This window comes from Thermobia domestica, chromosome 10, assembly GCF_964235325.1.
Source record: "Thermobia domestica chromosome 10, izTheDome1.hap1.1, whole genome shotgun sequence".
NCBI classification, from domain to species: Eukaryota; Metazoa; Arthropoda; class Insecta; order Zygentoma; family Lepismatidae; genus Thermobia; species Thermobia domestica.
Window position 1 is genome coordinate 111,350,334 of NC_137463.1, and position 24,540 is coordinate 111,374,873.

Here is a 24,540-nt window from a genome sequence, read left to right on the forward strand (position 1 = left end):
CAGTACGAGTTTTTTTTAACTGCTGTGTGAATTAAGTTGTATTTGCTAGAAGTGTCGGTTAAAGGAAACTAAAGATCCTACACTCAAACACAAATAATCTCTTTCGAAACTCTAATGGAAAACGAAACGAATCGTCCTAAACATGTTACGCTTTTGAAGAGAAAAACAGCAAAGCAGTAGTGCACTTACGCTTAATGGTGTTTCTTGGATACAAATTTATAACTTACAAAAGTCATGTTCACGTCATGGTTTGATAGATGAAGGGTTAGTAAAAGGAATTCTTACGCTGGTGGTCGTGGGTTCGAATCTCTGCTCTTCTTGTTACTTTTTCTCTTAGCTACACTTAGTTTGTGCATTCTAAACCTCGAAGTTTGGTTTGGATTATTTATGAAAGCAGGTAGAGAATTAATTGTAGTCGAAATTAGTTTCAAATATGAGATTATAATTACATATTTTGTCTTTAACTTATTACGTAACAATTTTTATATCAAATTTTCCAGTCTTTATTTAATTCATCTTCCGGTGTAATACAATGAACATTTGCAGAACGACGTCAGTCGGACGAAAGTACTGTATTCCATTGTTACTCTAATATACTTAGGTATTTGTTCATATATTTATTAATTGTTTACTAAGTAAAAACTTATGGCGGTCCACATTATGTGTCATATAATAGACCGTACGAAGGAGGACATAGGAGAAGGCGTATTGCAAATATCCCTGGTGATAAAAAGTAGGGCTCTTCTTCACTAGATTCGAACCACTGTTACAGGCGGTTTTGGTTTACATAGCAAACATAATACCACTCGGCCACCAAGTCTCGCATGTTAGCCTCTTTATTAATGCAGAACATACTGAGACACTTACATTCAGTGGTGCCGCGTAATGTATTTCATAAAATTTTGTTAATAAGTGGGTCGAATTAGGTAGCCCTCGAGAGGGCTGATGGTGTTGTGGGGGAGCATTTATTAATAGTGTGTATAGTCCCCTTGGGACTCGATTACAGCTGCCATACGCCGTGGCATTGAATCCACCAGGCGAGAGATATAGCGTTGGGTGCAACAGATCGACCACGCATCTTCAACACGCTCCCAAAGATCATTAGATGTTCGTGGAGGATTGTTCGACCAGGTTTCCCGCAATGTTCTTGCAACAGAGGCCCACATATTTTCAATAGGGTTCAGATCTGCTCCATGAGGAACCCAGTCAACTATTTCGACATCAGGTTGCCTCTGCAACCATGTCTGAACCACATTTGAATTATGTATCGAGCTATTGTCCTGTTGCAAATATAATATGCCGTCACCTACATGAGCTTTTATTTCCGGAAGCGTTTCATCCAGATGTTCCACATACTTGTGGGCGTTTAGGCGACCAGGAATCCTGTAGATTCATCCGAAATTTGCAGCCTTGCATATCCATGCCCCACAGTGGACAGTTACATGTTCCATTCGACTAGAACGGGAAACGTATTCAGAGGCATACCTTTTTCCAGGGGGGCGGTAAACACGCTTCGGCCCGAAGTTTGCACTGGAAAATATTTTTTTCGTCTGTGAAAACGACCTCGTCCCACACACGTGCAATATTTAACTGTGCAAACGCCAGACGGTCAACCATGTGGTCTTCTGTTAGTCGCTCCTTAACAGCTGCCCTGTATGATCTCAAACCAAAGGATTTGAGTCTACGACGGACAGTCGTAACATCGCCTGGGAAATTGGTTTCCTCTCGTAACTGTCGGGCAGACATGAAAGGGTGCTCACGGCATTGGGCAATTACACTCTGGTCTTCTTCGGCAGAGGAAACTCTTTGTCGCCCACTTTCTCTTTTACGTCTTACATCTCCTGTTTCGTCATATCTCCTCCACCACCTCCGTGCTGTAGCACGGTTAACGCCATATCTCCCGCCTGCTATATTTCATGCCCACATGCTCAATTAAAGCAATCACGCTGCTTCGACCGCTTTGACATCAAATGTAAAGTATGAGAATTAAATTTGTCATATCTGTAGTTTGGTGTAGAGACAAAACAAAATTGGAAACCAAAGGTTTAAGAACAACTCAGATTATTAATATAAAACAAGTCAAAGATTATTAACTTGTATTATCATACAAGAAATGCGAGAACTTTGAAACAAAGAAAAATAACTTAGAAATTTGCAACTGAAGACAAAAAAAACTAACTTAAACACACTAAAGAGTATGAGTAGGGGGATTAATGGGGACGTCAGCAATGAGGCTATATGTCCTCGTCTCGATTAACGTGAGGGATGGATTTTACCATTTCACTTTGACGGAATAACGTAGAGGATGGAGAGGAAGGGGAAGATATATAAAGCTATAAATATAAAAATAAAAGTGACAATGTTCGGTGATGAATAACTCTTGAACTACCCGATCGTTCTCAATCACATTTTGAACATAGATGAAATTCGAACCTGGGAAGCTTTTTATTTCATTTTGATATTAGAACTTGCGGAGGAGGAGGGGAGGGTAAGTATATGAAAATGAATAAAACTTAATAACTCTTGAACAATTCGACTGATCCCAATCAATCAAACATTCAATATAGATAAGGTTCGGACCTGGGAAGTTTTCATTTTTTGCCTTGACAGCACAATGTGGTGGAGGGAAGGGGGGACTATGTAAAAAAATAAAAATAAAAATGCTGTCTTGGTGACTTCATCACGCTTAAACCACCAAGCTGATCTTAATCAAATTATCAACATAGAAGAAGTTCGGACCTGGGGTGGTTTTTATCATATCCCATTGATGGTAGAACGTAGGGTAAGGAGGAGGGGAGGGGAGATATCTATAAAAATGAATAAAACTTAACAACTCTTGAACCACCTGACCGATCTCGATCTAATTTTCAACATAGACGACGTTCGCGCCTAGAAACTTTTGTTTTAATATTTTCACTTTGACGGTAGAACACAGGAGAGGCTAAGAGAAGGGGAGATTAATATATAAAAATAAATAGAACAACTCTTGAACCATCCAACAGATTTCGATCAAATTTTCAACGTACATGACATTCGGGCCTGGGATAATTTTTGTCATACCGTGCCCCCAACATGGAGAGGGGAGAGGGATACATAAAATCATCGAAAATGACCAATATCAAAAAGTGCTTTAGTAATAGCAAAACCATAACATATTACTATTTTTCTTTAATTTAGCCCAGCGAAATCGGGGTGCGACTTAGATTCGAGGACGTCTTAAGTTCGAGTAGTTATCGAGAAATAATTAAAGATATTAACGTGTTATTGAATTACTTTGCTAATAATAATAATAATAATAATAATAATAATAATAATAATAATAATAATAATAATAATAATAATAATAATAATAATAATAATAATAATAAATATTGAGAACCTCCAGATTATTAGCTAGCGCCTTGAGCACAGATCCACGGTCTATATGTGCTAAATGGTATGTTTTAGTATGTTTAAATTAGATTTCCTTGCCTCCAGTTACAAAATTCTAAGTTAGTATTTTTTGTTCTTTCAAAATTTCTTTCGATTTTTTAAAATCATATAAGTCAATAATCTTTGGCATAGTTTATATTAATAACGTGGTTGTTCTTAAACCTTTCGTTCGCTATTTGGTTTCTTCTCCACACCAAACTACAGATATGATACGTTTAATTCTCATACTTATCATTTGGTTTCAAAGCAGTCACCATTATCTGGTAAAGCAATTTTGTTCGCCACGATTCATGAGTTTTGTAACAAAACACGTCAAGAAATGAGATAAATGAAAGCTGCAAGAGTTTATATCAAAGTTGAGTATTGTGAGCTAGTGACAAGCATGTATTAACGTCTCGTATTTGAAAATAATGTTAGCTACTTTTAATTCACTAACTGGTATTAGATTTAATTCAAGCTTAAGGAATTGGAATGAACAACTCAGTGTAGCTTAAAGAAACAAAACGTAAGAACAACGGACGAAATTCGAACCCTGGACCACCAGTACAACAATCCTGTTTACTAACCCTTCACCTAACAAGCCATCAACTTCTATAAGTTTTAAATTGGCAAGCAAATGATACCATTATACGTTTGTGCAATCAATCTTTTGCTGTTTTCCTCTTCAAGAACGCAACGTAACAGACGATTCGTTTCGTTTTCCATTAGAGCTTCTAGAGAGATGATTTGTGTTTGAGTATAGGATCTTTTGTTTCCTTTAACAGACAGTTCTAGCAAATACAACTCAATTGAAACAGCTGTAAAAAAAAAAAAAAAAAAAAAAAAAACTAGTACTGTCTTAGAAAGTATTCCTAAAAGGGAGAAACTCCATCGTGCACCCTGAACAGTGAGGGGAGTGCGTTGAGTGGGGCCAACAGCAAAATGGGGTCCATTGAAGATTCGTAACTCCACTTTGAAGGGTTTTAATTAATTTCACACTTTTTCCTCAATGTCTAAAATGTAACTACTTAGCCTTAGATTAAATGGAAGTTGTAAAGTATCTTCCAACAGAAGACTGCCGAAGTCTACCGAAAAGATTTATCACGTCCTTGCAGCAACTATTTCCAGCAAAAGGGAATAAGTACATCAGACCTAAGTTTTCAGAAGCGCTAAAAGACCTTCCCGAGGCGTATTTGTATTTCTTTCAACACGTGTATAACTGATTAATTGTAGCAAAAGAACTGACAAACTCTAAGACAAGAAGAAAAATATTGTATTGTAGTACTGCAATTTGGGAGAAAAGCTTAAAAGTGGAAAAAATATTTTTATGTACTTATTCCCTTTTTCCAATCAGTGGTTCAATTATGAGCCTATATTTTTGAGGTGTTAAAAATAATAATAAGAAGAAGAAAACGTATTAACTGGTAGGTTACGCTGGACTCTTAATTGTATATATGGAATAATGGAACGTGGGGTTATACAGAGGATTTTGGATTTCTGTTGGCGATCAATTAATCTTTACCCTAGTAGGGAATACTGGTTTGTCCGGATTTCGAACAGTATTGACGATCAAGATTGATTGAAATTTCAACTTAGAATGAAATAAATAAAAAATCTAATCTTATACAACTCTCATAGATAGTAGTGTTCCGTATTTGTTTAGACGCCTATTCTTTTATAATTTTACCTATGGTGCATGGAGTTGTTGGTTAGATCCCAGCTCGCGCTGAATGAACTTTATTATGGACAAACACCGTGTGCATGAGTTTTCTCGGGTTTCTCCAGTTTCCTCCCACTTTCTTCATTAAACGATTTCATTCGTTTCTCACCATCACTGTCTCCATTAGCGTAGTCGGCATAACGTGGGACGTAAAACTTAAATATTTCGTTTCGTTTTTCTTTTATAACTGTATCTCACTTTTCCTGTGACGAGAGCATCATCTAAGCGAGTATTCAGTGAATTAAACCACTATATTCATAGCACAATAGTACAGAATGAAGTTGAGCTCTTTGGCAATCTCCAGCATGCAGAGCAAAAAAAGCCAATACATTGATATTGAAACAGTAGTTAACGAATTCCTCTGCGAAAAAGATCACCCGTACTGTTGTGTTTCAGATGATAATTTATAATTATACTTATTTTGTTGAAATTTCTCCATAGTTGTGGGGGCGAGATACTGAAAAAATCCCTACCAAGAGGTGAAGGTGACATGTAAAAGTAGTCAAATACGAACGAAATTAGTGTCGAATTCATATGCAAAGATGAAAAGTGACACTGTGGATGCTGCGTAAGTCCAAAATAAGCCTTGGTTGGCTTCGAGTTGACAATGGGAGGGTAACAGGAATAAAGAATCGAAAATATCCTATATTTGTGTCGAATGAATAGTTTTCGGGATCACTGACATAAAAGGTGATATTTCAGATGTGTATGTCCAAGGTTGGCCATATTGAAATGGGGTCATAGGGAGAACCAGTAAATACTTCAGAACAGTTCCTTTTTGGTGCGTTTCAAGACACTGAGAGTGAAAAGTCATAATACACAAATCACATTCTGAATTATCGGAGATATGACTTCTGAGGAAGTGTCGTTGCTCCAGGGAGGCATTACTAACTGATCACTCCCTAAAATCGTCACTGTTTTGCAGGGCCGTAGACAGAAATTTATTTCAGCGATCGAAAGAGTAGGGTACATATGTAGGTTCTAGGACACTTTTCCCCTCAACCCCTAACTGCCAAAAATTACAAATTCATCACTAGCCATAGTACTTTAACAAAGAAGAATAGCACAAAGTAGATTGGGTAATTGCACTGCACATATGCTTTTATGACATTTAAATCATAAAAACTTACATCTAAAACTTATAACTAACTTACATCTAAAAACTTATAACTAACTTACATCTACTTCTTTTCTATCTTATAATGACCCCAAGCTAATGTATTTACCCCATCTCGTAATATATATCTCTTATCATCTGAAGAATCTAATGCTAGCTTATGAACGGTTATAATATATATATCGTGCTTATAACTTCTAATGAGGTTTATGTCTTTATACGTTTTAACATTTTTAAATAAACTTTCTTTATAATCATCAAACTGCAACTCCTTGGCAACTACACATTTAGTTACTCCTTTAGCCTTTTTCTCTTCTTTATTTTCTACTCTATAAGCATACATCTTTGATCTCAATCCAATAAACTCCGTCATTATCTTACCTTTATTCTCATCTTTCATCTTACCTATTACTTTTTTGTTTATTAGTGGTAGTCCATATATATTATTTTCCTTGTATTCACTCGTGTCAAACTGGTCAACTATTTCTGCTATATCTTTGTAAAAGTCTTCACTCTCAATCTCATATATAAAGCTATCAGTATCCATATAACATAAATCTATATTGTTTCCATATTTCGGCTTCATCGTGTTATAGTGAAAATCATACATTAATAGTTTTGATAGTTCTAATACACTCATACCAACATATATTGGTTTATTAAATGTCAACCGCTCTTTTTTCATATGTATAGCACACAAATTCTCTGTAAATATTGTTCTGTAATCAAAATTAGGTTTTGCAATTAATTTTTCTACTCTTTCAGGATCACATTCTAATTGTATGGGTTGCCTCTTTCTAATATTTTCCATTGTTTTTCCAAATACCGAGTTATTCATGAGCTTATAAAAATCTTCTTCAAACTTGTTTTTAGCTTGCGTTCTCATATTTGTATTTAAATCGATGTATTTCTTTAGCCAGTCTGATTGTTTGAGTTCTAATACTCTATGCACTTTCTTTAATTTCATTCCAAGCGACATATACAGTTTTAAGTTCCTCTAGTGAATTACATATCTTTCCTTATTATAAAGTGTTGTTAGTAGTTTCGATTGTTTTGATCCTGGTGGACACATGTTTTCTGGAGCTAATGGTAAATCAGAATGTTTGTTGTGTAAATACTTTGGATATTCTAAATCTACTTCTAATATGTAGCCAGTTTCTGAGTCATCTGGAATGTTCATTATATCTATGTAAGGTTTAACCCACTTAAAATCTTTATAAGGCATGTATTGACTCATCGCCCATCCATATAAGTTGTTTGCGTCTAGATATGCTAGGTATGTTGAACACTCATCCTTATTATAATCTTGCATATATTTGTTGTTAGCTTTTACATATCTTTTACTACATTGTGAGATTCCTCCTCGTATACCCTTTTCTAGCATTAGTATTTTATCATAATCAGTTAACATTTCTAAGTTAATTTTAGTCACCTTTAACATTGCATCCCACAATAGGCCTGGTGCTGTATAATACCAAGCATGATCAAATCCATATGCCTTTAAACACACATATCTAAAGTTTTCAAATATATCTGTTAATTGGAGGACATCTGTTTTGTTATAATGTTCAGTTAAGTCCCCCAATAACTCTAGATTGAATTCTTTACAAACTCGTACATGAAGCTTATGACGCTCAGGACTCATTTTTTCTCCTGTTAATCTGTTTGTAAATTTGTCTGGAGATAATGGAACAGGTTCTTTCAATTTTTCAAATGAATCAACATAATCAAATGGATAATCACCTTTAGTATTAACTAAATCAAGTTTATCAATCGGGAAAAACTTTAATGTTTCTCGAAATTGTTCTGGCTTTAAATTCTTTGTTAGCTCTGCTAAACTCTTTGGCATAAATCAATATGAATCAACAAATCTTAAATTTATTCCATCTTTTTCTGATCCTGCTTTTTTTTACATATTTTTCATATGTTATGTACCTTTCCTCATTATTAGCGATCAGTTTAATTTTCTGTGTATCATAAGCTAGCTCTTTAATAAACAAATGCGTATCATAACCAGTTAAGTTGTGAAGAAATACAGGAACAAAGTTGGGATTTTTATAGTTTAAATTGCAATAACTGTGAGCTGCACCTCTAAACTTTCCAGTTAAATGATCACGATCTCTTACTTTTGCTTTATTTTTATTTATCTTATACAAACATTTTTTTAAGTCATGCTTCCATTCTTCTATTTTTTCACTCATATCATCTTTATCCTTGTAGAACTGTATTTTCTTCTTCAGTATATTTATTTTTTCTCAACAGCTGGTGGTAAGTCATTCAAGTTTTTCTCACATATATGACAAGTATCCGAACTGTTATAAACTTCTATTTCCTCCTCACTAAGCGGGATCATATCAACTACCCTTTTATATATTTCTAATATTTCTATTGCTTCCTTTTGTAACATTTCAATAAATACTTTTGCAGCATCTGGACCTATATAACTAACAGGAGCTTTATAGTCCCCATTTGAATATTTGACATAGTAACAAAAACTCATTGGTTCATGCTTTTGATATTTTACTGTTTTACTACAATTATGTTCTATTTTTAACTTACATAAGATACATTCAAAGTCAGCGTTAATCGTAAATGGAACTCTTAATGAACGATTATAGTTTTGAAACTCTATTTGATTGTCGTATGGTTTAGGAAGTTCTATTCTAACAGCCTCATGCTCTTTACAATATAGCTCATGGTTTTGCAACTGCTTCTCATTTCGAAAGTGCCTCGTTAAACATCTGTCGCAGAAGTATAGTTTTTCCTCATGTTTTGTCACTTGACTTCTTATTAATCGTGATAGGTTTTTTATCCAACAAAAATGATTGTTTTTTTCATCTTTTACATATAATAAATTGACATGAGTTTCCTGCTTATTTTTTGTGATTTGAAGTGGATATACATTATAGTTCTTGTCATAGCTGTAAACATTGATGGAGGTATTACTTCTTCTTTCAAATTTTGGAATATCTTTTAATTGTACAGGAAATTCAATGTTATCACAATACTTCTTTTGCAACTCATTAACAAGCTGTTTATAATGTGAAGGTCTTTCAGGATGTATTTCAACAGGTTTTAAGTAACTTGCAATAGAATACAAGAAACATTTATTGTCTTTATTTTTAACATTAATCGCTGCTTTCTTATCTTTAATTGGTTTAGGAAGTTCAATATATGAAGAAGCTCTTAATGGTACATACTTGTTTAATCTGATTTGTAAGTATTTAATTTGGTGTAATGTCCATCCTGATCCTCTACCTTCAAACTCTTCCATTTCTCTACGAAGTTTTTGTTTTGCATGATGTATATATTCACTTAAGTCAGTTGATTCTAATATTCTCTCGTTTGATGTTTTGAAATTGCGCTTCTGTATTTCTTTATCTTTAATATAGTCACAAATGAAAACAAGGTTAACTTTAACTGGATGAAATTTTAATTCTTCTTTGATTTTGTTAATCCACTTTTGATCGTAGTATTTTATCAATTCCTTTGATTCTTTGTTCCTTAACCAATGATCAAACCTCTTTTCCCCATCTTGACACAATTTAGTAGCATTGAAGTAACCAGTCTTCTTATCAATAATTAGTTTAAAGTCGCCAAACAAACCATACCAGTAATCATCTTTAATCTGTTCATAGCAGATATTGTTTAAACTAGGAGAATTATCCATAGTACTCATATTTATTATATAGAAAATCTTTGATCACTGTTTGTACCTTTTGGCTCTATATAATACGTTGAGTTTTGCTGGCTTGCATGATAAGTAGAGCGTCGTTTTGCAGCTCCCCGGAAAACTGGGAAGCTAGGTTTTTCTTATAATAATCCAATAAATCTTTTGAGTGTTTGTTTTCTAACCAATGATCAAATCTTTTTCCGCATTCTTTATACAACTTAGTAGGCTGATGATGGTCACCGGTTTTCCGGGAGCCATGCTTTTTCTCATAATATTCAACTCGTCTCTTCAGAGCGACTCCTCGTATATGAGGAGTCGGTTATTTTTTGATCGTAGTATCTTATCCAAACTATCGTTTTATGGAATAATAGCCATAAAAGACAAACATTTATATTTACACTACAACATTACTTTTATCTATCCAGCTATTATGTGAATCATCAAATCCTAACCATTTAACGTATACTTTATCACCGTTCTTTCTTAACACCTTTTCCACCAAGTATTCATCTTTATGTTTCGTCTTTAATAGTTCTGGTTCGTAAAATCTACCTTGTACATCCTCTTCTTCTAAATCTTTAATTCTATATGTAGGCGGATTAGATGGAATAACTTCACTAATAACAAATACTTCTGTTGACCTATTAGGTGTATATCCTTTCTCAAATAACTCTTTCGACTTACTTATACGAACATGATCACCTAACTTGTATTTGGGTTTAACACGCTTATATTCTTTCTTATACACTTTCTCCAATATTGCTCGCTCATTCTTCTTAGTAACTTCTATAGGTTTTAAACCAATTGTTCTATGTACTCTATTATTATACTCACTAACCAATGTTGGTAATATCTCTATCCATTTGTAATTCCCTTGTGTTGTGAACCTTTTCCACATGTTTTGTTTAAGTGTTCTATTAAATCTCTCAATAACAGAAGCTTTCTTACCACTATAGGTTGAGTAATGATTAATCTTATTTTCATCCATTAATTTGTTAAACTCTTTATTGTAAAACTCTTTACCTTGATCAGTTTGTAAGTTACTAGGTTTTCTCGTTCTTAATATGGATTCGAATGCTTCTGTAACATTCTTACCACTCTTATCTTTAACAGGAACAGCAAACGCATATTTCGAGAACACATCTATAATCGTTGAAAAGCGCTGGTTACGCTAGTTCGATTCCATGGCTAGATAGCCAAACTTGCGGCGTCACCTTTTCCAATAATTAGAATTTTGGCTATGGGAACCAAACCTGAAAAGCGCTACCTTGCGTCTTATATTACCTTGAATTTGTATCCGTAGCTGACATTAAGGAAACGAAGGAAAAGAAAAGAAAAAAAAACATTGGGTCGCCGTTATTCCTTCTTACACTATAATTTATAGTCCAGTAAACACAACGCTACTTACTCCAGATTCTTGTACACTACTTGCGTTGTCAATGCTAAGGAAAAGACGAGGAAAGAAAAAAAATCATTTAAGATAACACCATATATCTTGCATCTCTGTTTATTTAACTTTCCTTGTAATAAACGTATAACAAAAGACTCTCATTGACATTTATGATCGTGGATAGCTAGATTCAGGGAAAAAAATCTTTGTATTCCGTTTAAGTTTCTCAAACCTTTTAACGCCAACACAACTCAAAGGTAAATAACAATATAAATTAAGCCACACTGTGCTAAGAGTAAGAGAGTTGTTTACATTTCTAGACAATAGCACAAAGTCCTTGGTAGGCTACTTCACCAAAGGAAATTTACCAATTACATTACCACTCGTAACCATCTCCTTGCAGAGAGAGAGACCTACGGCTGCGTCGATTAACCTTCCCCCTTTTAGTACATAACTTCTCCACTTCACCCGCATCCAACTGCTAAGAGGGCATTTCCCTCGACATTTACTATTAGCAGCGGCGGTAATAACATTAAACTCTGTAGCACATTATGGGGAACACAAAACCAGCCAATGAAATTAGACTCGACTTCTGACACTCCCGCATTGAAGTACGAGTGGTATCGTACACCCACCGTCTTAATGTGCCTCACTGATTTAGTGAGCAACATCACAATCAAATGTAACAGGACAACTCGAGAATGCAAACTTGGGGTGCGGCGACTTAATGCTTAGATTGTAAATTATATAGATATACTTATGTATATAGTTATTGATGAACAATACGGAATGCCCGCTGCTAGACAGACGTAAACTAGCCATCGCTAATCAATCCTTAATTTATCAAATAGAATACCTGAGAGAATAAACAATACGGAATACCTGTTGCTAACATACATGTGCTAGATGGCAGCGAGTAATATATTATACATCTAGACAACTCTAAGAGATGATTTTTATTCAGAGCAAGAGAGAAACGGCTTTGATATCAGACTACCCCGCTGGCGTATGATTCAACTTACTGGATAGAGACTCACTCTCGTTTACTCGGACATATTACGGACAAAACTCATTTCGGACAATATTATGGACATTATAAACTGACTCGGATAATATATATATATATGTATACACCAAGAAAACTGAGAATTATTGAACGTATATTATTGTTTGTTCATAAGTAATCTGCAGTAAGATAATGAACACACGAAGACATTAATATGACGTTAGACGTTATATTTAAGACAATTTGGACAACTATAAACGGTGGACAATTTCTTCCGCAACTTCCCGGATGATACCAGTTTCTTCACAAGACGGAATAAAAGAAATAGACATATTTACCTAGTAGACAGTTACCAAAGCTCACCCGACCGCGGTTTCACTTTACGAATAGGGACACTGAGGAAACACTGTGAAACCGCACTCCAGGGTGGCGACCGGTCCTGACGACTCCTCCAACATCTCACCATGTGTACAGCCATAACCTCGGCGTGGATTGATCACACCCCCTCCTTGGTTAACAGCGAAGCATATGTTCCACTGCTATCTCCACCAGGTAGACAAACAATCACTGCAAAGCTGCTGCAATGTTCATCCTCACAACAGCGACCACAGTTAGACACATTAAATTCCGGAGAGGCAGGCTGAGCTGACAACAAGTAATATAGGACGAAGTCCCTTGCCAAGAAAACGTAGTAAGGGTGGACGGAAATTTACAACGTCAAGAGAAGGAAGCCATACATCAATCGAGTTCAGTCTCGGAGACAGCACAAAAGGGATTTCTGAACTTCAGCTTTCATCACATTAACAGTTAGGAAATATCTAACCAATCCCAGCCATATTCCAAAACGCACAGGTCGAATATTTGAGTAAGTTCTCTTGTGATTCTTGTTTATACCCGCTGACCTAGCATACCGTTCGACTAAACAGCTTCTTTAAATATTTATATTAAAGAACGGCCACTCACTGCATAATTCACTGTAAATTAATATCCGAAAATATGGACAATCGTGCTTTTCACCTCACCACGGCCATGTTCGCAGTTCGTAGTACAAAGAAAAGGTGAACCAGAGGGGGCTCTCCGCAGCCCTCTCACTTCCGGATTGGTCATTCCATACTACGCATCAGAACGTAGAATGGAAATAACAAATTTTATAATAAAACAAATATAACTAAAGGAGAATAAAAATTATATAAACGGGCATTTATATATGCAGATTCATAATAATCCTTCCGTTTTACATGAAACACAAAAATTTAAATTATTTCAAACGATCCGAGCTACTCTCAAAAGCCGCTCAACGCAAACCATAGACGTACAAAGGAAAGTAGCATACTACATCTACATGCACTAGTCCAATTGTCGACCATCTTGAATCCTTCATGAGAGTCGAGAATTGAGAAAATAAAAAGAAATAATATTAGCTGAGAGCTGATTGAACATTTCCGCAAATATTCTCTTTGAGAAAATGTAACGCTCAAAGAGGAACGTTACATCCACCCAGAGGACAAGAAAAAAAAATTCTCTCTTTTTTTTACCCTATATATTATTAGTTAGAAGTTATTTATATGGATAATTTCGAAGAAGTTCATCTCTTCGTTCTTTGGAACAGTTGAATTTCTTCAAATTATGAAAATTCTGCGTTCCCACACTTTCCCCAGTGAGGGTATGCAAAATCACTGAGTTTTTCAGAACCCTTCTAGCCAAGAAAGGGCCCGAGAAACATTTCATATATTTAGCAAATTCTCTTTTAACTGAAGAGGAAAGATGGTGAAGTTTAACCATTACTAGGTCTCCTTCTTCTAACTTAACCTCCCTTCCTGTTCGTTTTAAAGATTTCTTAGTTTTATTAGTAACTTTAGGATACAATGTAATATGACGATCTTGGGTAGGTGTCTTCTCTAGAACACCAGGCCAAGGAAAATTCTTTTTAAATGCTTCAATAGCAGAATAAGATAAAAATAGCTCTGCAGGCGTACAATCAATACTACTACATAATGAATAATTTAGGAGTTCCTGACATCGCTTCAGTACAGTACTCCACTTAGAATGATTACTATGACACTCTAAACGAATAATTCGGTTGAGTTCTTTATGGCTCCTTTCTGCCAAACCATTCGAAGACGGGGAATAACTAGACGTTAATACGGATTTCATATTATGCTCCTTACAATAGTCCTGCCAGAGGCGCGAAATAAACTGTGAACCTTTATCCGAGACAATGGCATTAGGATAAGGGAACAAATAAAAATAATTCTTTTCCAACACTGAAATTATACCTTTAACATGAGCAGTCTTTAAAGGAAAGAAACAAACGAACCTAGAATAAACATCAATAATAGATAAAATATAATAATAACCATTACTAACTGGGAGCCTCCCAACGAGATCTACCGCTAGGCGGTCGTGAGGTCGACTAGCTTCTATATGAATTTCTTCTTTAAGTATTACCTGATTGGCGAACTTTGTCTCAGCACAATCAAGACAATCTCTAATATACTGTCGAATTGACAGCCTTTGTTTCTTCCAGTAAAATAAAGAACGACATAAAGACATACATTTCCTAGCTCCAAAATGACCACGTGAATGGACTATTCCAATTATTTCTTTTACTAACTCTTGAGGAATAACCAAAAGCCATTGGTTCGAATTCCTATGCTTGAAATATAACAAACCTTGATAACAAGTGACATGTTCCGAGGAGCTATCCAATAAAGACCTTAACTTAATACAGAAGTCGTCATACTTCTGCTTTTCCCTGACTTTCTCCAGGTTAAAAAGAGACGAATCTTGAACAGACAAGAAATTGACATGATACTCTTCTAACTTCGAAGGCACTTCCGGTGGATTTCTACTCAATGTATCCGGGACAAAATTCAGACTCCCAGGACAATGCTCGAAGACAAGGTCAAACCTTTGTAATTTAAGAAGCATACGAGTCGTCCTAGTATCTAAGTTCTTCATAGAAAAAGAATGAGTGACTGCAGCATTATCCGTATGGATATACGCAGTTCTTCCAAGAATATATTGTGAAAAACGTTCACACAAAAATAAAACAGAGAGCAATTCCAACTGAAAAGAAGACAATGAAAGTTCGTGAGGTTTAACTCTACGACTAGCGTAGGCGATGACATTTGGATGATCAGACCCATCAGGGTACTGTGCCAGAAAACCAGCCAAATTCTCAGAACAAGCATCCGAATGGATGTGAAATGGCAAATTGAAATCTGGTTGTCCCAACGCAGGTGGATTACTGACGATTTCCCGCAATTTATAAAAGAGATCCAAAACTTCAGGAGTGAGTTTGTACTTAACATCCTTCTTAATAAGATCGTACAACCGAGAAGTAAGAGTCGAATAATTGGGAATGAACCGCTGTCGCCATCCCAATAATCCTAGAAATTGACGCATCTTTTTCTTGGTTTTCGGGATGGGATAGCAACGGATTGGCTCATTATGACGTGGGTCAACTTTAACAGTCTGACCACTAATGATATGTCCCAAGAAGTTCACTTCCGTCAGAAGGAAACGACACTTCCGGAAATTCAGGGAAAAATTCCCACGTTCAAAAATTTCGAACACACGCTCCAGATGGGCGAAGTGTTCGTCTAGAGAAGTGCTAGATATTAAAATATCGTCCAGAAACAAAGTGACAAAATCTTTAGTACTTTGATCGAAGTAACTATGCATGACGCTCTGGAAAATAGCGGGCGCACTCTTGATCCCTTGAGGTAAGACCATCATTACGTATTGGCGTCCTTTATAAACAAAACTCGTACAGGGATATGACGAAGGATGGAGACCTACGCCATAGTATCCTGACGAACAGTCAAACTTTGAAAAGTATTGCGCTTTCGCTACACGGTTCAATATATCACCTATTGGTTCCACCTGAGCCTTAGGAGCTCGGACACGGTGGTTCAGTAGGCGAAAATCAATTACAGGTCTAACAGCACCAGACGCCTTGCGAACACAATGCATGGGGTTCCGGTACGGTGAGGTCTGTTCACGGGCTATGCCTAATTCAATCCATTTCTGTAATTCTGCCTCAAATTCCATTTCCATGGATTTTGGCACAGAATAACACGGTCCTACGACAGGTTCTTCGTCAGTTAATTCTATCTTGTACAAAGGCGTTCGTATCCTACGAGGATACTCACAGAAAATATTACGATATCGGAGTAACAAATTATATAAACGTTGCTTAACGTTAGTATCTAAATCTTCTCGAGATGAGATGTAGTCTTGAATTTCGGTTTCCGAAAGGTTAGATTCAGGAACTATATGCACATCTGACGCAGAAAAGGCAACTGAATTTTCTACTGAAGGAGGAACCTCTAAAATGTTGACATCAGAACACAAAAGTTCGGAAGGAAGCGATTCCTGCTCATCGGACGGCCATTCAGTCCTTCCGATCTCAACCTTGTTCGAAGACAAAGCTACTATAAGAATACTAGGTTGATTAGTCGGAATTACGACATGACTACCAGCATTATCACGCAATCGGATTTCTTTCCTCTCCCTATCGATAACAGCTTTAAATTTGTCTAAAAATGGACAACCCAAAATAAGATCTGTTCGAAGATATTTTATAACAAACAACGGAATATCAAATAAATGACCCTGAATATTTAAACTAAATATCTGGACACCTTGAACCGAAAACTTCTCTGTACCAGCAAAAGCACCTAATGACAAACCAGTATATGGTCGCAATTTAGCAGATGAAAATTTTAATTTTAACTGTTTCCAAATATTCCAGTCCAAAAGGCATAAATCTGATCCACAGTCAATAGTACAGGTTAATTGGACTCCGCCAATGTTTCCTTTGACAACGGGGGAAGAAGAAAAATAATAGTCAGGCTTTTCTTTTTCTTCATCCTCCTCAACTACAAAGTTTACGTTAAATGATATGACATTATTACTCTCGTTATTATTTACATCTCCAGATAATGACTCCACCAAAACATTATAAGTTTTGACATTAGTTTCTGAATCATTATCTACGGGGACCGGAGAAATACAGCAGTCGTTTCCCCCCGTGTTCGGAAAAGACTGCAACCTTAGTTTTCCGAAGTAGATGAAGGTTGATCTTCCCTTGGATTGGAAGATGCTTCATCTCGTCTCCTATCATTATTTTGATATCTTCCGTTACGTCCTCGATTTCTTCCACGATAACGGTTTCTACCATTTCCTCGATATCGATTATTATACTGATAATTATTACCATTATTGTTACTGTTATTGTTATTCCTATTTTCAGTCTGAGCATAGCTTAAAAATTCAGTTTGACAGCTACTGTCAACATGTTCTGAATTACGATTAATGATTTTAGCTTGCTTAGCGAATACTTTCTTTGTCGGAGGCCTAACTTCATGCATAGAAGTATCCTCAATCCCAGATAATAATGCTACTTTACTCATTAATTCATCAACACTATTATACTGCTGAACGGACAGCAAACGCATGTCCCTAGGCGGTAAACAATTCAAAATTAATTCCACAAGTTCCGAAGTGCTCGGGGTTTCACATATATTGTAGTAACTTTCGACTACAAACCAAACGTAGTCTAACAATGAAGCAAATTTTGTCTTATCATAGCGCAAAGATTGCAACGACTTCTTCTGTGCACGCTCTATCTGAGGCGAACAATACTGATTCTTAAAAAGACGCACAAAATCTTGATAAGTTTTGATTTCGGGAGCTACTGAGCTATACCAAGCAAACGCGGCTCGCACCATACAATGTTCTACGACCCGTAGTTTGTCTCCATCAGTAAGTGAATACATACTTAAACATTTCTCAAGATCCCTCAAAAACTTCCTTGGGGCTCCAGGTTTAATATCCCCAGAATACGAAGGAAAAGATTGTAAATCTTTCTGCTTAATCGCAAAAGGCAATGAATGCGGTGCTATACCACTAAAGGTGGCAACACTGTTTCGCGGTACCGGATTATTCGGCACAATAGTAGTGTGAAAAGTACTAGAATCATAACTAGGCTTTAAATAGCTAGTATTAAACACTGGTGGGCTATTCCCAACATAAGAAGTGATCCCTCTCGACATTGACCATGTGACAGTGTCAGTAGTACGAGTACTATTACTTACATTATTGCTGTAATAAACAGAAGAATTAACATTTGGAAAAACATTTAAAGCACTAGCAATTACTTTGGTTTCACTAGGACTAGCTGGAAACTCGTATTTAATATCTGGTTCTGATTGCACAAACACAGGTTTACTCAGATAGCTAACAGAACTAGTAATAGACACACTACGTTCAGCAGACGTACTAACAATAGTATTAACAGGCAAATTATCCCTTGACTTAGAAAACGACACTACAGAATTTTCACTAGTACAAGGACGTTTACAGGGGATACCTTCTTTACTCAGGCTCCCACACTCAACTGACATAAATTTCGGTTTCTGCAATTTATCCACTTTATTAGTTAGGGTTAACACTTCAGAGAAAAGCTTAGATTGACTAGTATTACACCCTTCTAGTTCAATTTTTACTTCCTCATTTTCATTTTCAAGTTTCTTTATTCTATCAAAAACAACCTTTAATGCTTTATGATGAGATTCAGCCTCATTTTCTATAGAATCAACACGAGATTCCACGGATTCAACACACGACTTAACAGACTCAATATATAACTTATTATTTTCAATACATGACTCATTATCTTCAATGCACGACTTATTACTGTCAACTTCGACTTTAATGCTATCTAACTGCACTTGCAAATCCTTTTGATTAACAGTGAGAGAACTACAAAGGTTTTCTACACTACCTATTCTTTCATCAATTTTATTAATTGTAGTGGAGAGGCTATGTACATTTTCAACAATGCACTCTTGAATTCTAGCGTTATTAGCTTCGTTACTTTCTGCTATCTTACTTTCTATTTTGCTGTTACTTTCTTCGATTTTACTCAATACAAGAGCGAACATTTCAGCAAGTTCACTCACCTGCTCCGTCCCTTTTTCACTTCCTTGCAAGGACTTAGGCGAAGAAAAATGCTTGGGAGGTGATTCATTCTCACGCTCCGACACTTCAGGAGAAGCATGCGCGTCGCATTTAGGACAAACCCAAACAAAAGAATCTGAGCTAACAGCTTCGAAAACACTAGAAGTATCTTTTAGCTTAACACAAACAAAATGTGACCATTCGTGACACCTGTCACAAGATATAGCACGTTTCTTATCAGAGTCAATTTGTTCCGCGGAAGCAAGCGGTTCGCTACAACAAACGCAAATAATATCATCTCCATTAGGAGGAAGATTCCTCGACTCAGCCGACATTCTTACTTACTGACTTATAAGTCTAATAAACATAAACATATGTGAGCTCTATCCAGTATATCTCATCAACACCAACGCGACAGTCCGTATCACTCGTTTCTTCCCGCATGACACGACAAAAATAGTGTAGCATTTTAGACAATAAAATAATCCTACAGCTGGGTTCGCCAAACTTGAAAAGCGCTGGTTACGCTAGTTCGATTCCATGGCTAGATAGCCAAACTTGCGGCGTCACCTTTTCCAATAATTAGAATTTTGGCTATGGGAACCAAACCTGAAAAGCGCTACCTTGCGTCTTATATTACCTTGAATTTGTATCCGTAGCTGACATTAAGGAAACGAAGGAAAAGAAAAGAAAAAAAAACATTGGGTCGCCGTTATTCCTTCTTACACTATAATTTATAGACCAGTAAACACAACGCTACTTACTCCAGATTCTTGTACACTACTTGCGTTGTCAATGCTAAGGAAAAGACGAGGAAAGAAAAAAAATCATTTAAGATAACACCATATATCTTGCATCTCTGTTTATTTAACTTTCCTTGTAATAAACGTATAACAAAGGACTCTCATTGACATTTATGATCGTGGATAGCTAGATTCAGGGAAAAAATCTTTGTATTCCGTTTAAGTTTCTCAAACCTTTTAACGCCAACACAACTCAAAGGTAAATAACAATATAAATTAAGCCACACTGTGCTAAGAGTAAGAGAGTTGTTTACATTTCTAGACAATAGCACAAAGTCCTTGGTAGGCTACTTCACCAAAGGAAATTTACCAATTACATTACCACTCGTAACCATCTCCTTGCAGAGAGAGAGACCTACGGCTGCGTCGATTAACCTTCCCCCTTTTAGTACATAACTTCTCCACTTCACCCGCATCCAACTGCTAAGAGGGCATTTCCCTCGACATTTACTATTAGCAGCGGCGGTAATAACATTAAACTCTGTAGCACATTATGGGGAACACAAAACCAGCCAATGAAATTAGACTCGACTTCTGACACTCCCGCATTGAAGTACGAGTGGTATCGTACACCCACCGTCTTAATGTGCCTCACTGATTTAGTGAGCAACATCACAATCAAATGTAACAGGACAACTCGAGAATGCAAACTTGGGGTGCGGCGACTTAATGCTTAGATTGTAAATTATATAGATATACTTATGTATATAGTTATTGATGAACAATACGGAATGCCCGCTGCTAGACAGACGTAAACTAGCCATCGCTAATCAATCCTTAATTTATCAAATAGAATACCTGAGAGAATAAACAATACGGAATACCTGTTGCTAACATACATGTGCTAGATGGCAGCGAGTAATATATTATACATCTAGACAACTCTAAGAGATGATTTTTATTCAGAGCAAGAGAGAAACGGCTTTGATATCAGACTACCCCGCTGGCGTATGATTCAACTTACTGGATAGAGACTCACTCTCGTTTACTCGGACATATTACGGACAAAACTCATTTCGGACAATATTATGGACATTATAAACTGACTCGGATAATATATATATATATGTATACACCAAGAAAACTGAGAATTATTGAACGTATATTATTGTTTGTTCATAAGTAATCTGCAGTAAGATAATGAACACACGAAGACATTAATATGACGTTAGACGTTATATTTAAGACAATTTGGACAACTATAAACGGTGGACAATTTCTTCCGCAACTTCCCGGATGATACCAGTTTCTTCACAAGACGGAATAAAAGAAATAGACATATTTACCTAGTAGACAGTTACCAAAGCTCACCCGACCGTGGTTTCACTTTACGAATAGGGACACTGAGGAAACACTGTGAAACCGCACTCCAGGGTGGCGACCGGTCCTGACGACTCCTCCAACATCTCACCATGTGTACAGCCATAACCTCGGCGTGGATTGATCACACCCCCTCCTTGGTTAACAGCGAAGCATACGTTCCACTGCTATCTCCACCAGGTAGACAAACAATCACTGCAAAGCTGCTGCAATGTTCATCCTCACAACAGCGACCACAGTTAGACACATTAAATTCCGGAGAGGCAGGCTGAGCTGACAACAAGTAATATAGGACGAAGTCCCTTGCCAAGAAAACGTAGTAAGGGTGGACGGAAATTTACAACGTCAAGAGAAGGAAGCCATACATCAATCGAGTTCAGTCTCGGAGACAGCACAAAAGGGATTTCTGAACTTCAGCTTTCATCACATTAACAGTTAGGAAATATCTAACCAATCCCAGCCATAAACCAAAACGCACAGGTCGAATATTTGAGTAAGTTCTCTTGTGATTCTTGTTTATACCCGCTGGCCTAGCATACCGTTCGACTAAACAGCTTCTTTAAATATTTATATTAAAGAACGGCCACTCACTGCATAATTCACTGTAAATTAATATCCGAAAATATGGGCAATCGTGCTTTTCACCTCACCACGGCCATGTTCGCAGTTCGTAGTACAAAGAAAAGGTGAACCAGAGGGGGCTCTCCGCAGCCCTCTCACTTCCGGATTGGTCATTCCATACTACGCATCAGAACGTAGAATGGAAATAACAAATTTTATAATAAAACAAATATAACTAAAGGAGAATAAAAATTATATAAACGGGCATTTATATATGCAGATTCATAATAATCCTTCCGTTTTACATGAAACACAAAAATTTAAATTATTTCAAACGATCCGAGCTACTCTTAAAAGCCGCTCAACGCAAACCATAGACGTACAAAGGAAAGTAGCATACTACATCTACATGCACTAGTCCAATTGTCGACCATCTTGAATCCTTCATGAGAGTCGAGAATTGAGAAAATAAAAAGAAATAATATTAGCTGAGAGCTGATTGAACATTTCCGCAAATATTCTCTTTGAGAAAATGTAACGCTCAAAGAGGAACGTTACATCGTTAGCAAATACTTATAACCCTTATTTAATTTGGAAACACCTTTTAATACTCCACTATCCATTTCAACAAGATCAGCTTGCCAAAGATCATCGATACCTTTTATAACTACACTTAATCTGTCAAAGTTTTTTCTAGATGGTTTGTGAATTTCTTCTATAATGTCTTCTCTAACACCTTTACCTTCTAGTCAATTGGGCTTTTTAACGAATTGAGTTTTAGTAACACCACATACAGTACAGAACAAATACCTTTCTTTAGATATCTTCCATTCTTTGTTTGTTCAATTCTAATGGTATCTTTCTCCGTATCTGTTAACTTCTTACACTTAACACAATACATCCTGTTTATTATATAGAAAATCAATAACTATCGCTGTTTAATATTAGGCTATCAACATTCTCATCATCATCATCACTATCTTCATCTTCTTTTTCTACATGCATAATAAGCAATAATAATTTACCATGTTTCAGATCAGAATCTTTAGATGGTCTAACTGCTAATAGATGATTTATATTAAAGTGTAATGGAAAAGTTTCAACTAGAGAACCATTTAAATATATATCTATAAAATACGTATTATAAGATGATTCTATATGCATTATCCTACCTTTATAAAGAAATTTGTATGCGGTAAATAGATTATGTATTTAAAAGAACGGATTTTCAACATTTCTGACATCAATCGACTTGGAAGCTCTATAACATAACTCCGTTTGATGAAGTTAAGCTCTTCTTTTAACATAGCAATATCTTCTGTCACAACTGTATTATCTAACTCTGATGTCATTTTAACATTACCAAAGATATCCATATTTATTATATAGCAAACGTCTTTAGGAAAGCTCTCTTTCTATGTACATTACAACAAACAATAATTGTCCTTTTCCCATAGCAGAATTTTTATTTGGTTTAATTGTAATTATATCGTTCTTCTTAAAGTCAAAAGGTATCTCCAATCAAAGTATCACCCAAATATATATCTAGAAAGTATTTATCCAAACTTAATTCCGTGTGCATTATTTTCCCATTATAGAGAAATTTGTAACCGTTAGAGAGATTAAATATTCTAAAGATTGGCTCCTTAACGTTTTTAGCTCTTAATCGATATAATAGAGGCATGGTTTCTTTCTGCATAATCAATTTAGTAGTATCCATCCTAACCTTTTCAATATCTTCTTTCTTTATGTATGTGTCTTGTAACGTTTCTAATGCATCTTCAAATCGTTTTCTATCGTTCTCTAATTGGGCTTCTATTGACCTAAGTTGACTTACGCTAACAACATCATTTAAATTCTCCAACAATTTTAATTTTTCTTCACTAATATCAACATTATCTTTTCTATCTTTAACATTACCAAATATATCCATACTCATTTATTATACAGAAAATGCCCATCCTAATTTTTCAAAACATTTCTTTAACATCTCTATTTGTTTATGTGAATTTTTAAAATCAATATCAATATGAACATCATGCTTTTTCAACAGATAGTACAATACGCATTTTAAGTTAATAAACAATGCTCTTTCCGGATACAGCTCCCTAAAGACCTCGTGTAAGTTTTCGAACTCATTTATAAGTGTTTCCTCCATATGTTGTAATTTTAATGGTTCTTGATCGGTAAGGTGATAGTGTATTAAATAGACATCATCATAATATTTTGTGTATTTGTTTTTCTTTAGTACTTCTAGAACATCTTTTGTTGATATTAAACCTTTTGGTATATCTCTAAATTCATCATTTAACACTTTGAGCACATCTTCGGAAATAATTCTATCCTGTAAAGCTTGCAACCGAGATAACTGTAACTTAAATCTTTTTATAGTATCATACCATGATTTTCGTACGCAAGCAGCTTTCGTTTCTTCACAAGTACTGTAAACCCAACCACAATCTACAGAACAATCATCACAAATGTATCTACTCATACCTTTTGTTAATGACTTACTACCACAATTACTGCATTCTAATTGTGCAGTGCTATAATTTGACAGCAAGTCCTTT